This window comes from Mus pahari, chromosome 4 (assembly GCF_900095145.1).
Source record: "Mus pahari chromosome 4, PAHARI_EIJ_v1.1, whole genome shotgun sequence".
Taxonomy (NCBI): domain Eukaryota; kingdom Metazoa; phylum Chordata; class Mammalia; order Rodentia; family Muridae; genus Mus; species Mus pahari.
In genome coordinates this window covers 24386343-24398928 of record NC_034593.1, presented here as the reverse complement: position 1 = coordinate 24398928, position 12586 = coordinate 24386343, and the positions used below count along the sequence as shown (strand labels likewise).

At 37.9% G+C, this 12586-nt stretch overlaps 1 protein-coding gene across 3 annotated transcripts in view; it reads right to left on the bottom strand.

The window, feature by feature from the left end:
• The window catches only part of LOC110320670 (EGF-like and EMI domain-containing protein 1), a 569140-nt gene that overhangs the window by 35556 nt on the left and 520998 nt on the right, over positions 1-12586 (bottom strand). The gene's annotated exons all lie outside the window — the stretch shown is intronic.

Here is a 12586-nt window from a genome sequence, read left to right as displayed (position 1 = left end):
TTTCTTTCTTTCTTTCTTTCTTTTTTTGGTTTTTCGAGACAGGGTTTCTCTGTGTAGCCCTGGCTGTCCTGGAACTCACTCTGTAGACCAGGCTGATCTTGAACTCAGAAATCCGCCTGCCTCTGCCTCCCGAGTGCTGGAATTAAAGGCATGCACCACCACGCCTGGCTAACAAATGCATTTCTGCTTTGTGATTTGAGCCCTGATTCTGAATAAAATAAATATAGAGATCAAGGTCACAAAGGACTTAGCTTAATATCCCTGTCTCTAAGGTCGTGTCTCCTGCCCTCCCACACATGAGGGCACCAACAAATTGACCTTTAGAAGGTTTCATTCTGGTTCTGTTTCCCTAGTCACTGTTCTATGATGTTAAATAGTAGGAACATCCATAGATCAACACTTTCTTTCTCTAGATTCCTTCTGACATTTGGTCACTAGTCATGGTTTCAGAAAAAGGCAATTGGGGGACACAAAGGAAGGATCCCTAGCTCCAGATGGTAGGGATGTGAATTTCTTCTTCCTTTTGAGAACAGGTTATTTGTTTGTAATCCAGGCTGGCCTTGAACCCAACCTGAACCCCCTCCTTCCCCATCCCCCACCCCCAGCCTCAATTCTGGCTTCAGAACGCTAGAGTTACAGCTGTGTATCACCATAATCTCTGGTCATCGACTTTCTAAATGTCTAGACACCCTTGGTTGTCTGAGAGCAATTACTGATCCTAGACTATAATTATTTTCATAAATGGTTCAGTGAGGTTTTCTTATATTTGTTATGGACTTTTGAATATGAGAAGGGTTCATTTACTTTATACTTTTCTTTTCTGGTAATGTCTTTTCTTAGCTTTGGAAGAGAGTAATGCCAGCCTCACACAATGCATTCAATGGTTTTGCATGTGCTTATACTCCCTGAACTAAAGCCTTGGTCTGAGTTCTTTAAGAGTTTGGTGGAATTTGCCTTGGGGATTTATGATTTGGAAAACTATGAACTTCTCTCAGTTCCTTCATCAAACACAGGGTGTTCAGATTACCTCTTTCTACTATGAAATTGCCAGGTTGGCTTTTAAAAAATGGATACATTTTTATGTCGGTTATGAAAAGAAATTCATGGAAATCATTGGAAACTGGGAATATTCCTTTGAATGTAATTTATAAGACAAAACCCATAGAAACAGATAGGGTGTCTTTTGGTTGCAGATTGCCTCTTTAGTTTATAAATAAAACATCTGGAGTTTAGTTTTAAAAACAAATACAAAAACAAACAAACAAACAAAAACCCAGGGTTCATAAATATCCAGAATTTGTCCCTAGAACCACAAGATAAAAAGGTAAATTGAGACTCTGGGAAAAAGACTTTAAGAATTATGAGACAAAACTATGATGTTGCACTGACTGGCTGACATTTATAACTCCTTCAGCAGCACTTGCATGGTACACAGTCTTTTTCAATGCACAGAAGGACTTGAAATGACAAATCATGAACTCAGTCAAAACAAGACATCAATGGATATAAAATGATTACAGTGGAGTTTTTCTATTTGTCTATCTCCTTGACAAAAGCAGTTACATGGGCTTTAGATATCCAAACTCAGGTCCTTGTGTCTATTCAGTAAGCCACGTTCCCACTGTGCTAGTCCCAGCCCAAGGCAAATACTTTTAAATAATTCAAAACATCACTGAAATGAGTAAGAGAATGTTGAAGCAGTATTTAAAGAATCAGGGAGCTTTAAGTATTTATATCAAAAGTCAATGCTAAAATTAAGAAATTTCAAAAATTATAGACAGTAAATCCCAAATTAATAGAAAAAGAACTCATTTATTTCTACCTCAAAAATAAAATTATTAGAATATAATGTCTTTTTCGGTACATCATATCAAACATTAAGAAAAAGCAATCATAGTGCCAAAAAAATGTAAGGCGTGGTGCGTCCCAACTCCTCCAGATGATGCACAGATAATAATATAAACATCATGTCATAGAACCATAATTCAAATTAGCATAGACACAGAAAATCTATATTACAAATTTACTGATTACAATGTTTATCAAAATGACAATGCCCCTAGAATCCTCATATTTCGAGTGGAAACAAAAATTTGTTTAGAGAGTCAAGGTGCTTGCTGCTAAGCCTGACCTGAGTTCAATCCTGAAATCCATGTGCTGCAATGAGAGAAGGAACTCTGGTAATCTATCCTCTGACCTCCATATCCATGCGGTGGCTTGTGTGCCTACACAGAAAAACCACGTGAGCTCGCCCACCACAAAGCACCATGTGTGCACCCACACAATAAATAAATATATGTAACACAATTTTTAAAAAGACACCATGGCTGTGTTTTACAGGGGTAAATGTGCAGGTGGACTGTAATCCAATAATACTGCTCTAGGCTATTTATGATTTAATAAATGCTACTTCATAAAAACACAGAATGAAGTATTGATAGGTGCAAAAGTAGATGAATTGGCAAAACAGTATGTTGAGTGAAAGAGGCCAGACAAATGATCACACTCAGTCTAATTCAATTTACACGACCTCTGCAAAGCTCAGGTCTAATCCCCAGTGGCAAAAAGCAGACCTAAGTTGCTTAGGTTGTACGGTGTCTATCCTTAGTTTGTCAACTTGACTACATCTGGAATTATCAAAACACCCAAGCAGCTGATCGCAGCTAAGAGGGATTTTGACTTCATTAAAGTCTTTGAGGAAGGAAGAACCACCTTACATCTGGGCCAACTTTCTGTGGCTTTCTACATATAGGACTCGGAAGGAAAGGATTTGCTTTTGCCTGCTTCTCTTCCTTCTCACTGGCAAGTTCATTTAATCTGTAGCTGAGACACAATTTCACTAGCATTGAAATCTACTTCTCCAGAATTTCAGTGTATATTGAAAGCCAGCTGAGACATCCACACTTGAGACTGAACAACTGTTGAATTCTTGGTCTTTCTCTTGGGAGATAGCCATCGTAAGACTATCTGTATCACAGTCTGTAAGCTATTCTAATAATTCATATATATATATATATATATATATATATATACCCATATTTTATTTCCAATTTTAAGATATATGTAATCATATTCTATTTTTAATATTTCCAATTATTTACTATATATGTGTGTGTGTATGTGTGTGTGTGTGTGTGTGTGTGTGTGTGTGTGTATACACAAAACACCATGTTTCCACTCATACCCATAACAAATAAGTGCATGGTAGGTGCATTGTCATCTCAATGAACCTTGAAAATGTCAGTAAAGATGTAATATATATTTATTGTGTCTATGGTATTTTGGGTATTTTGGACTATTCTGTGATTCTTTTTGTTTGGCATATAATTTTTTCCAATGTAAATGAAATATAAGTATATAATATAACTATATATAACTAACTATATATACTATATATAACTATACATATAGTACATATATATATATAACTATATATAGTTATATATATATATATATATACATATATATATATAAAATGTTGGAAATTAAATATTGTGGAAATGGAAAATAAATAGTTAAGTAATTTAATAAACTATATATGTATGTAAGTATATACATATGAATTTATATATATTATCAACTCTGTTTCTCTAGAGAACTCTAACTCTCCAGGTTAGGAATAAAGAGCTTTTCTGGAAACATTGTAAGAGAGGTTTCAAAGGGGATGGAAACATTTAGATATTTAATCTGGTGATAAATATAGCCTTTACTTCTTTAAGTTTGGAAGTTCAAACTTCTGTATTTTACTTAACACAATAATACCACTAAAAAGTTGTATTTTTAAAATTGCAATAAGAAAAATGAGAACTATCATTGTGAGTGTGTATGGTTCATAATCAAGACATATTCTTTATGACCTAATGAGTACTTGGGCCCTCTTCAGAGCAAGTGTCATGTCTCATTGAGTCTTCTATTTAAACGTACTTGCTTAATAAAGAGATGTGAAAGTTCTAAAGGGCAGTGCAATTGACCTTCTCTTCATTTCTCTTGAAGAGGATGCAGGGGCTGCATCAGCCTCCCTTAATTTCTGGTCTCCTTGCCTGCAAACTCACTGTCCCGACAGTGGGACTAATATGCATTCTTTTTTTCTAGGCTGAATCCTATTTACTGTCTCCTCCATGGCACCTTTCTCAATGTCCTTAGTGGCCACTTCCATTCTTAATAGTATCTGCTTTCTTCAAATGGGATCCTTCCTTTACAATAGCAATGAGGGATATTAGTAAATGTTACATGAGAAAAGCTTCCAACATTAAATAAATATCTGAGTGAAGGAAAAAAAAAGTTCTATTAAATATCTCAGAGATTTTTAATATGAAGTGCATTTTGCTTTCATTTTGGTAGGGTATTTGAGCATCCCAGGTATTTTGACCCTGACGTATTTATTGGAAGTATATTCAATAAATGAATCTTTTAAAGATTTTATTAAGAATGGTCCCCATAAACTCACATGTCTTGAATACTTGGTCCACTGTTGGTGGATTTATTTCAGAAGGATTAGGCAGTGTGTGACCTTGTTGAAGGATGTGTATCATTCGTGGTGGACTTTGGGGTTTCTCTCCCCATTTGACTTATAGGTCAAGATATAAACTCTTAGCTGTTCCTGCCACCATGCCTTTGCTCTGTCGTCATAGAATCTAATGCTCTGATTAATTATATACTTGTTTTTCTAAGTTGTCCTTTTCGTGGTGTTTTGTCATAGTAATCGAAAATTAACTAAGGCAGAAGTTGGCACCAAGAAGGGGGATATTGCTGTGATATGCTTGACCATGCTGTTGTTTGTAGAAATTTAGAAGAATTTAGGAGTTAGGACAAGAGAAGTGTTTGAATGCTGAAGCAGGGCTTCCACTTCCTGATCTCCTTGCCTGGATAGTCATTGACCTGGCAGTGTGGCTAAGATGCATTATATTTTTCTAGACTAAATTCTAGCTCCTGTCTCCTCCATAGAACCTTTCTCATTGTTCTCAGTGGCCATCCTAGCTTAGAAAGACAGAAGTTTTAAAATGTGAATGGACTATGGAGGCCCAGCTCAAGAGGTTTCAGAAGGAAACAATATTAGGAGCTGGGGAAGAGCCCATTCTAGTGATATTTTGGCAAAAACTGTGACTTCATTCTGTCTTTGTCCAAAGAATTATTAAGGCTAAATTGAAAAGTAATGAACTTTGTTACATATCCATACTACCTCTTAAATGCCTGTTAATTTTAGCTGTCTCCATATTCCCCCTTAAAAGCCCCTTTCCCCTCACCATTTAATCCTCCCATTCAAATGCCCACCTATAATTATCTATTCAATTTCCCTTCCCTAATGAGATTTATCTGTCTCTTACTCTATTCTTACCTTCTGTTGTTCAGTGGATTGTAGCCTGATTACTATTGGCTTCACAGCTAATAACCACATACAAGTAAATACATATCATATTTGTCTTTCTGGATCTGGATACCTCACTCAGTATGATTTTTCTAGTTCCATTCATTTACCTGTGAATTCTATGTTGCAATTTTTGTCCAGATGAGTGATGTCCATTGTGTAAATATACCCCATTCTCTTTATCCATTCTTATGTTGAGAGACAACTAGGCTGTTTACAGTTTCTGACTATTGTGAGTAGAGTATCATAAACATGGTTAAGAAAGTATCTCTGTGGTAGGACAAAGTGTCTTTTTATATGCTCAAGAATGGTATAGCTGCATCTTGAGATGGATCTATTCTTAACTTTCTGAGAAAACTTTCTAAAAATACCAGCATAAGGTGCTATTTATTTTTATGATTTTAGCCATTCTGACAAGTGTAAGATGTAAGTGTAAGATCTCAAAGTAATTTTAATTTACATTTCACTAATGGCTAAGGATATTGAACATTTCTATAGTGTGTGTGTGTGTGTGTGTGTGTGTGTGTTTTCAAATAGTGGGGAAGACAAAGACCCAATTGGCTATTTCTTGTCAACAAACAAAATTTCCCATATCAGGATTGAGTTATAATTGAGTTGTTGGGTCCCTGGGAATCCTAAACAATCCAGGCTGTTGTCAAAACTATAGGTTGCTCTCAGTTGACTGACAGTAAGCTCCCATTGCTGAAGACAACACATACACAACCTATTGAAGTTGAAGATGTCAAGCTGGTGTCTTCATAGAGCCTTTACCACTACTTTCTAGCATCTTTTGTACAGGAATGTACTCTGCATGCTACCGAAGAAGAAACATAAACACCAATCCAGCCACAAACTTTATGACCTACAATGGTGTCCTGCCTGCAAGATATGATAGGGCAATATTGGCACAAAATTTGTGAGAGTAACTAACAGGTGCCCGATTTAGGTTAAGGCCTACTCCATTAGCTGGAACCCATACCTACCTGACACTGCTTGGGTGACCAAGAACCAAAGATAGATAGCTCTTGAATCTAGGGTCAAACCAAGTAATATTTGTCTGAAAAAAAGAGAAAAATAAAAATAAAAAAGGAATAAAAAGAAAAATGCATGTTGGTAAAATGAGTCCTAATCACATTCTGCTACCCTCATAGATCAGCGCCTTGATCCATTGCCATCAGAAAAACTTCCTCCTGCCGCAGTTGGGAACAAATATAGAGACACACAGCCACACTACAGAGAGGACATTCAGCCCTAAATGGGATGGCTGCATCTAATCCTTCTCCTCAGAGCTCAGGGAGCCTTACAGAAAAGAAGAGAAAAAGAAAGAGTGTAAGCGCTAAAGGGGTATGGAGAGCAATTAGAAACAAATCAAGTTGGGTTAGTTGGACTGCATAGTGTAAGTCATCCCAGTACATTCCAAATATACATATATGCATACATATATGTGAAGATAGATATTTTTCCCATAATATTTGTGACTCTAAAGAATCTTATCTAATAAAACCCTGTTAGATTTGGGTTTGACATTTGCAGTGTTTCCTCACTATCCTGCAATTCCTTGCTTTTGGAATGATAATGTATTTTCTGTGCTACTGTATGTTAGAAGTATGTAATTTTCTTTTGATTTTAATAAGGGTATATAGGTAGCAGATTACCTTGAATTTCAGAAGAGACTTTAGATTTTAAAAGTGTTCAGAATCTTAAAAGAAAAATGGGACTTTTGAGATTGGACTAAATGCATTTTGCAAAATAATATAATCACAAGACCATGGAAGCCAGGAAGTAGACTATGGTGACTTTAATAAGAATGGCCCTCATAGGCTCATGGGTTTGAGTACTTGGTCCCCAGTTGGCGAAACTGTGTGGGAAGAATTAGTTGGTATGGTTAGGAAGTGTTTAGCTGGGGTAGGCTTTGAGGTTTCAAAAGGGATAACATCTTCAATGTTCTCTGTCTCTGTCTCTCTGTCTCTGTCTGTCTGTCTGTCTGTCTGTCTGTCTCTCTCTCTCTCTCTCTCTCTGTGTGTGTGTGTGTGTGTGTGTGTGTGTGTGTGTGTGTGTGTGCCTTGCTCTCGCTCTTACTTTCTCTCAGAGGCCTATTTCTGCATCATGGTGTACACTCTCTGGATTTTTTGCCACCATGTCTTTGCTCTGGTAGCATGGACTCTAACCCTCGTGAAATCATAAGCCTAATTAAATGTCTTCTAAGTTTCCTTGAGCATGGTGTTTTCTCCCAGCAATAGACAAGGAGCTGAGACAGAATGTCTACCTGTGTAAATAAGAACATAGAGGCTAGAAGAAGTAACTGGATCTTTTGGAATTGGAGTTACAGGTATGACACCATTTGGGTGATGGAAACCAAAACCAAACCTTAAATCTCTCAGCCATTTCTAGTCTGAATTATTCATGGAGCAAATATGAGAAATCATGTTTAATATCACAATGTTCTCTTTTGCCTATCTTATCTGTACCTTTATGGAATCATAGCAGGATACATCCAATCATTTAAAATAAGGTACAATTAGTTAAAAACAAGGATTTGTCTTACAATAACCCAATATAGTCTTCTCTCTCAAATCCAAATAGAAGCTATAACAAACTAGTTTTAATAAATAGGGATAAAACTCTAAAAATTTTTGGCTGTAGGTACTAGTTAATCTGTTGCTAGATTTAAAACAAGTCAAATATTGCATTGAGTTTTACTCAACAATGTAATATAGCTGGCTTTGGATCCACAGCTGTAAAGGAATGGAATGCTTTCCCCATCTTCATACAACATATAGTCTGGTAAAAATAATTGCAGGTTACTTTGACTATTTTAAAGGAAATAAACAGGATAATGCCTATCATGGGGAAATGTGGTAGAAAAGGGAAATTCCGAGTAGAAATATTTAGATAATGAAGTAGAACAGGTTAAGCAGGTTGATACTCAGGCTATTGTCTGATATTGTTTCAACATCTCTAAGTCTGGGTATTACAGAAAGATAGTTTTATTTGCTTCATAATCTTGAAGGGTCAATATGTAAGATTGATTGGTTTTATTGATTAAGTCATTAATGAGGGGGATGAGGGCTCATGGGGCATAGCATCACAATGACAGAGAAGGTGGAATGACAAGAGAAAGTGCCAGAAAGACTGAAGAATCAATGTAGTTTCCCTCCCTCTCCCTCTCCCTCTCCCTCTCCCTCTCCCTCTCCCTCTCCCTCATCTTTCCCTCTTTTGCCTTTCTCTCTTTCCCTCCGATTTCCCCCTTTCTATGCCCCTTCCCCTCCCTCTACAGCTAACTCCTTCCCTGAGAACAGCAGTATCCCTCACCATATTGGCAATATTTCCAATGGTTTCACTACCACTTATTGGACTATATTTCTTTTTCCTTTTCTTTTTCTTTTCTTTTCTTTTCTTTTCTTTTCTTTTCTTTTCTTTTCTTTTCTTTTTTGGACTATATTTCTTAAAGGTCTTACCCTTTCACATTCTCACTACACCAATGACCAAAATCTAGGATATAACCCATTGAGGATATACCCAAAAGGCATCTAGACCAAAGCAGGGTTCAGAAAGGAAAAGGAATACTGCATGTGGTACAAGGCAGTGTAATTTATGCTGTGCGTTTAGGGAACTTGGTTTTCATTGACTAGGAGACACTGCAGACTTCAACATAGAGATGCACTGAGGAGTTTTAGGTAAAGTTCCTTGATTATCATTTTATTCTATATTAAAAATAGATGTGACTTACAAATAAAACAGCTTTTTTCAAAATCATAATCTTGAAATAACATCCATTCCTCTATCATTGACTTTGTATTTATAAATATCTTGGGTTTTCTCTCAAGTTTATTATGGACAGTTAGTACTTTCAATATTCAAAAGGAATCCCTGCTCCATTTTCACTTCTGAGATTATGTTGAGAATGGATACACAAAGGCAAATTGAATAAATGCATTATCAAGGATTCACAAAACAAACAGTATAGAGCAATGCAAAGCAAAAAAAAAAATCACATTAGTTTAACCATCATTTAAGATGGTAAATTATAATAGCATAATTTATCTTAAACAGTTCAAGCCATGGTTGGAATATTTCTTTTTAGAGGATGAGATTATGTGTCACAATTTTAGAATATGTTTAAGCAAAAAAAAATTTTAATTTCACATATCCCCAATACACATTAAAGGTTATAGTGAGGTTTTCACGGCTACAAGATGCAAACTATTAGATTGTAAAATACATGAAAGTCATAAAGATAGTACAGAAGGATTTTCTCATACTTGTCTCATGGAAATACCAGCCTGATAAACTATCCATATGCGAAAGTATCCTCAAATGAGATATGATAACCAGCTGAGAGGTTATGTCTGAGGGGCAGAAATAGAGATATATTGAAAAGGGAAGGAAAGACAGTTTTGCATTTCCTGTGTTACTGTTCCCACAAGCATCAACAGTACTATGTACAGAGCGATGTCTTCTACATGGAGGAAGAAGAGTTAACTGAGCCCACAATGCTACAACAGACACTGTCACCAGGGTTACCCTGTGAAACCACGCACCAAGTCATCTCTCCCCCTAATTCCAAACTAGCAAGTCCAGATAAAGATTTCAGACTGAGAATTCACAACTGAGTAATCTCGAATAGCTGAGAAGCACCTGAAGAATTGCTCAAAGTCCTCAGCAATCAGAGAAATACAAATCAAAACGGCCCTGAGATTCCATCTTACACCAGTCAGAATGGCTAAGATCAAAACCTCAGGTGACAACACATGCTGGAGCAGATGTGGAAAAAGAGGAATACTCCTCCATTGCAGGTGGGATTGCAATCTGGTACAACCACCCTGGAAATCAATCTGGAGGTTCCTCAGAAAATTGGAATAGATCTACCTGAAGACCCAGCTATACCACTCTTGGGAATATACCCAAAAGATCCCCCACCATGCCACAGGGGCACATGCTCCACTATGTTCATAGAGGCCTTATTTGTGATAGCCAGAAGCTGGAAACAACCCAGATGTCCCATGACAGAAGAATGGACACAGAAATGTGGTTCTTTTACACAATGGAATACTACTCAGCTATTAAGAACAAAGACATCCTGAGCTTTACAGGAAAATGGATGGAACTAGAAAATATCCTGAATGAGGTAACTCAGACCCAAAAGGACATTCATGGTATGTATTCACTAATAAGTGGATATTAGTAAAAATAATAATAATACAGAATGCCCAAGATAGAGTTCACAGAATGAAAAAAGCTCAACAAGCTGAAGTGCCCAAATGAGGATGCCTCAGTCCCACTTGGGAGAGAGAAGAAAGCAATCACAAGTGGGGAGGGAGGGTAGGACTTGGGAGGGAAAGTGGAATGGGTTGGGGGAGAGTGGGGGGAGAGGGAAACCTGATCTGGTATTGGGTGAGGGAAGAGGGCTAAAGCCCTGAGGGCCATCAGAAAAAAATGTGAACAGGCAACCTCGGGAAACATGATGTTGGAGGGACACCGCCTCCCAGAATGTACCAGAGACCAGGGAGGTAAGAGACTCCTAGGACTCCAATTGAATGACCTTAGATGAAACACTAGACAGTAAGGAGAGGGAACTTATAGAGCCCACTTCCAGCAGGAAGACAGGACATCAAGTGAAGGATAGAGTTTCCATCCCACAGTCTCTGACCCATAATTGTTCCTGTCTGAAAGAATTACAGGGATGGAAATGGAGAGGAGCCTGAGGAAAAGAAGGCCCAGCAACAGGCCCAAAGTGGGATCCAGCTCAAGGAGAGGTCCCAAGGCCTGACACTATTACTGAGGCTATGGAGCACTCACAAAAATGGGATCTATCATGACTGCCCTCCAAAATACCCAACAAGCAGCTGAAAGAGTCAGATGCAGTTATTTGCACCAAACCAATAGACAGAAGCAGCTGACCCCTGTTGTTGAATTAGGGAAGGCTGAAAGAACATGAGGAAAAGGGTGATCCTGTAGGAGGACCAGCAGTCTCAATTAATCTAGACCCCCAAGATCTTTCAAACACTGGACCACCAAACAGACAGCATATACCAGCTGATATGAGGTCCCCAACACATATACAGTAGAGGACTTATGGGTCTATGTTCATTCAGAGATGATGCACCTAACCCTCAGTGGGCTGGAGGCCCCAGGGAGTTTAGAGGTCAGGTGAGGTAGGATTGGGGGGCATCCATGTGGAGACGAGGTGGAGTGGGGAGGAGGTGTGGGATGTGGAACAAACAAAGGGTTTATAGGTGGTGTGGGTAATGGAATATGGAGTGTAAAAAATAAACATAAAATTAAATTTAAAAAAATAAAAAAAGATTTAACACTGGTCCCTTGCCTGACATAGGTACGGTGGCTTTGATATTTTGTTTGCCTCATCACAAACTCAGATATCAGGCCTATTCCTAAGTTCTCAAGATACCACAGACTTGAGGTTCAGGTCATCTCATAAATCATAGGCCAGGCTAATTAGCTCTATAGCCTTGGTAGATTTCAATCGAGACTAGTCTCAGTTGGTGGGACTTACACTTGAGGTCCGAGACACAGTTTGGGCTAAGTGCAAAGTTGATTTATGTTAATATAAGCTTCCAGATCTGCTCACATGGGGTGGGATGCCAAGCTAGGTTCACTGCATTGACTTCAACTCCAACGATGTCAAACCATCACCAGCCCTATTTAAGTGTCAAGATAGACCTGTTGGTGAACCCAAACCTTAGGCCTATTTTGCGGACTCAGGTTGCAGTCCTGACAGAAGCATCAGGTCACACTGCCTGAGGACCCTAGCAGTCTTACTAACAGACTTCCAAGATGCTTTTTCTAGGACCTCTGAGCAGAGCAGTGAAAAGGTACCCCTGTCAAATGTGACGGATGACAAGTGGAATAGGTACTGACCTCTTTGACCAGACAGATGTCAAATTGTAGCCATTGGTTTATGCACTATGATGCCACCAGAACTTACACAATGAAGTACCTACAGACAATCCTAAAGAAAAGGAGATCTATGATCTGTCTGACCAAAAAATTTCAAAATGGTCATTGTTTTAAATGTTGACCATAAATTTATTGTTTTTAATAGCTGAGCAGTACTCCTCAGCTATGAAAAAAAATGGATTTATGAAATTCTTGGGTAAATGAATGGATCTGGAGGATATCATCCTGAGTGAGGTAACCCAATCACAAAAGAAGTCACTAGATATGCACTCACTGATAAGTGGATATTAGCCCAGAAACTTA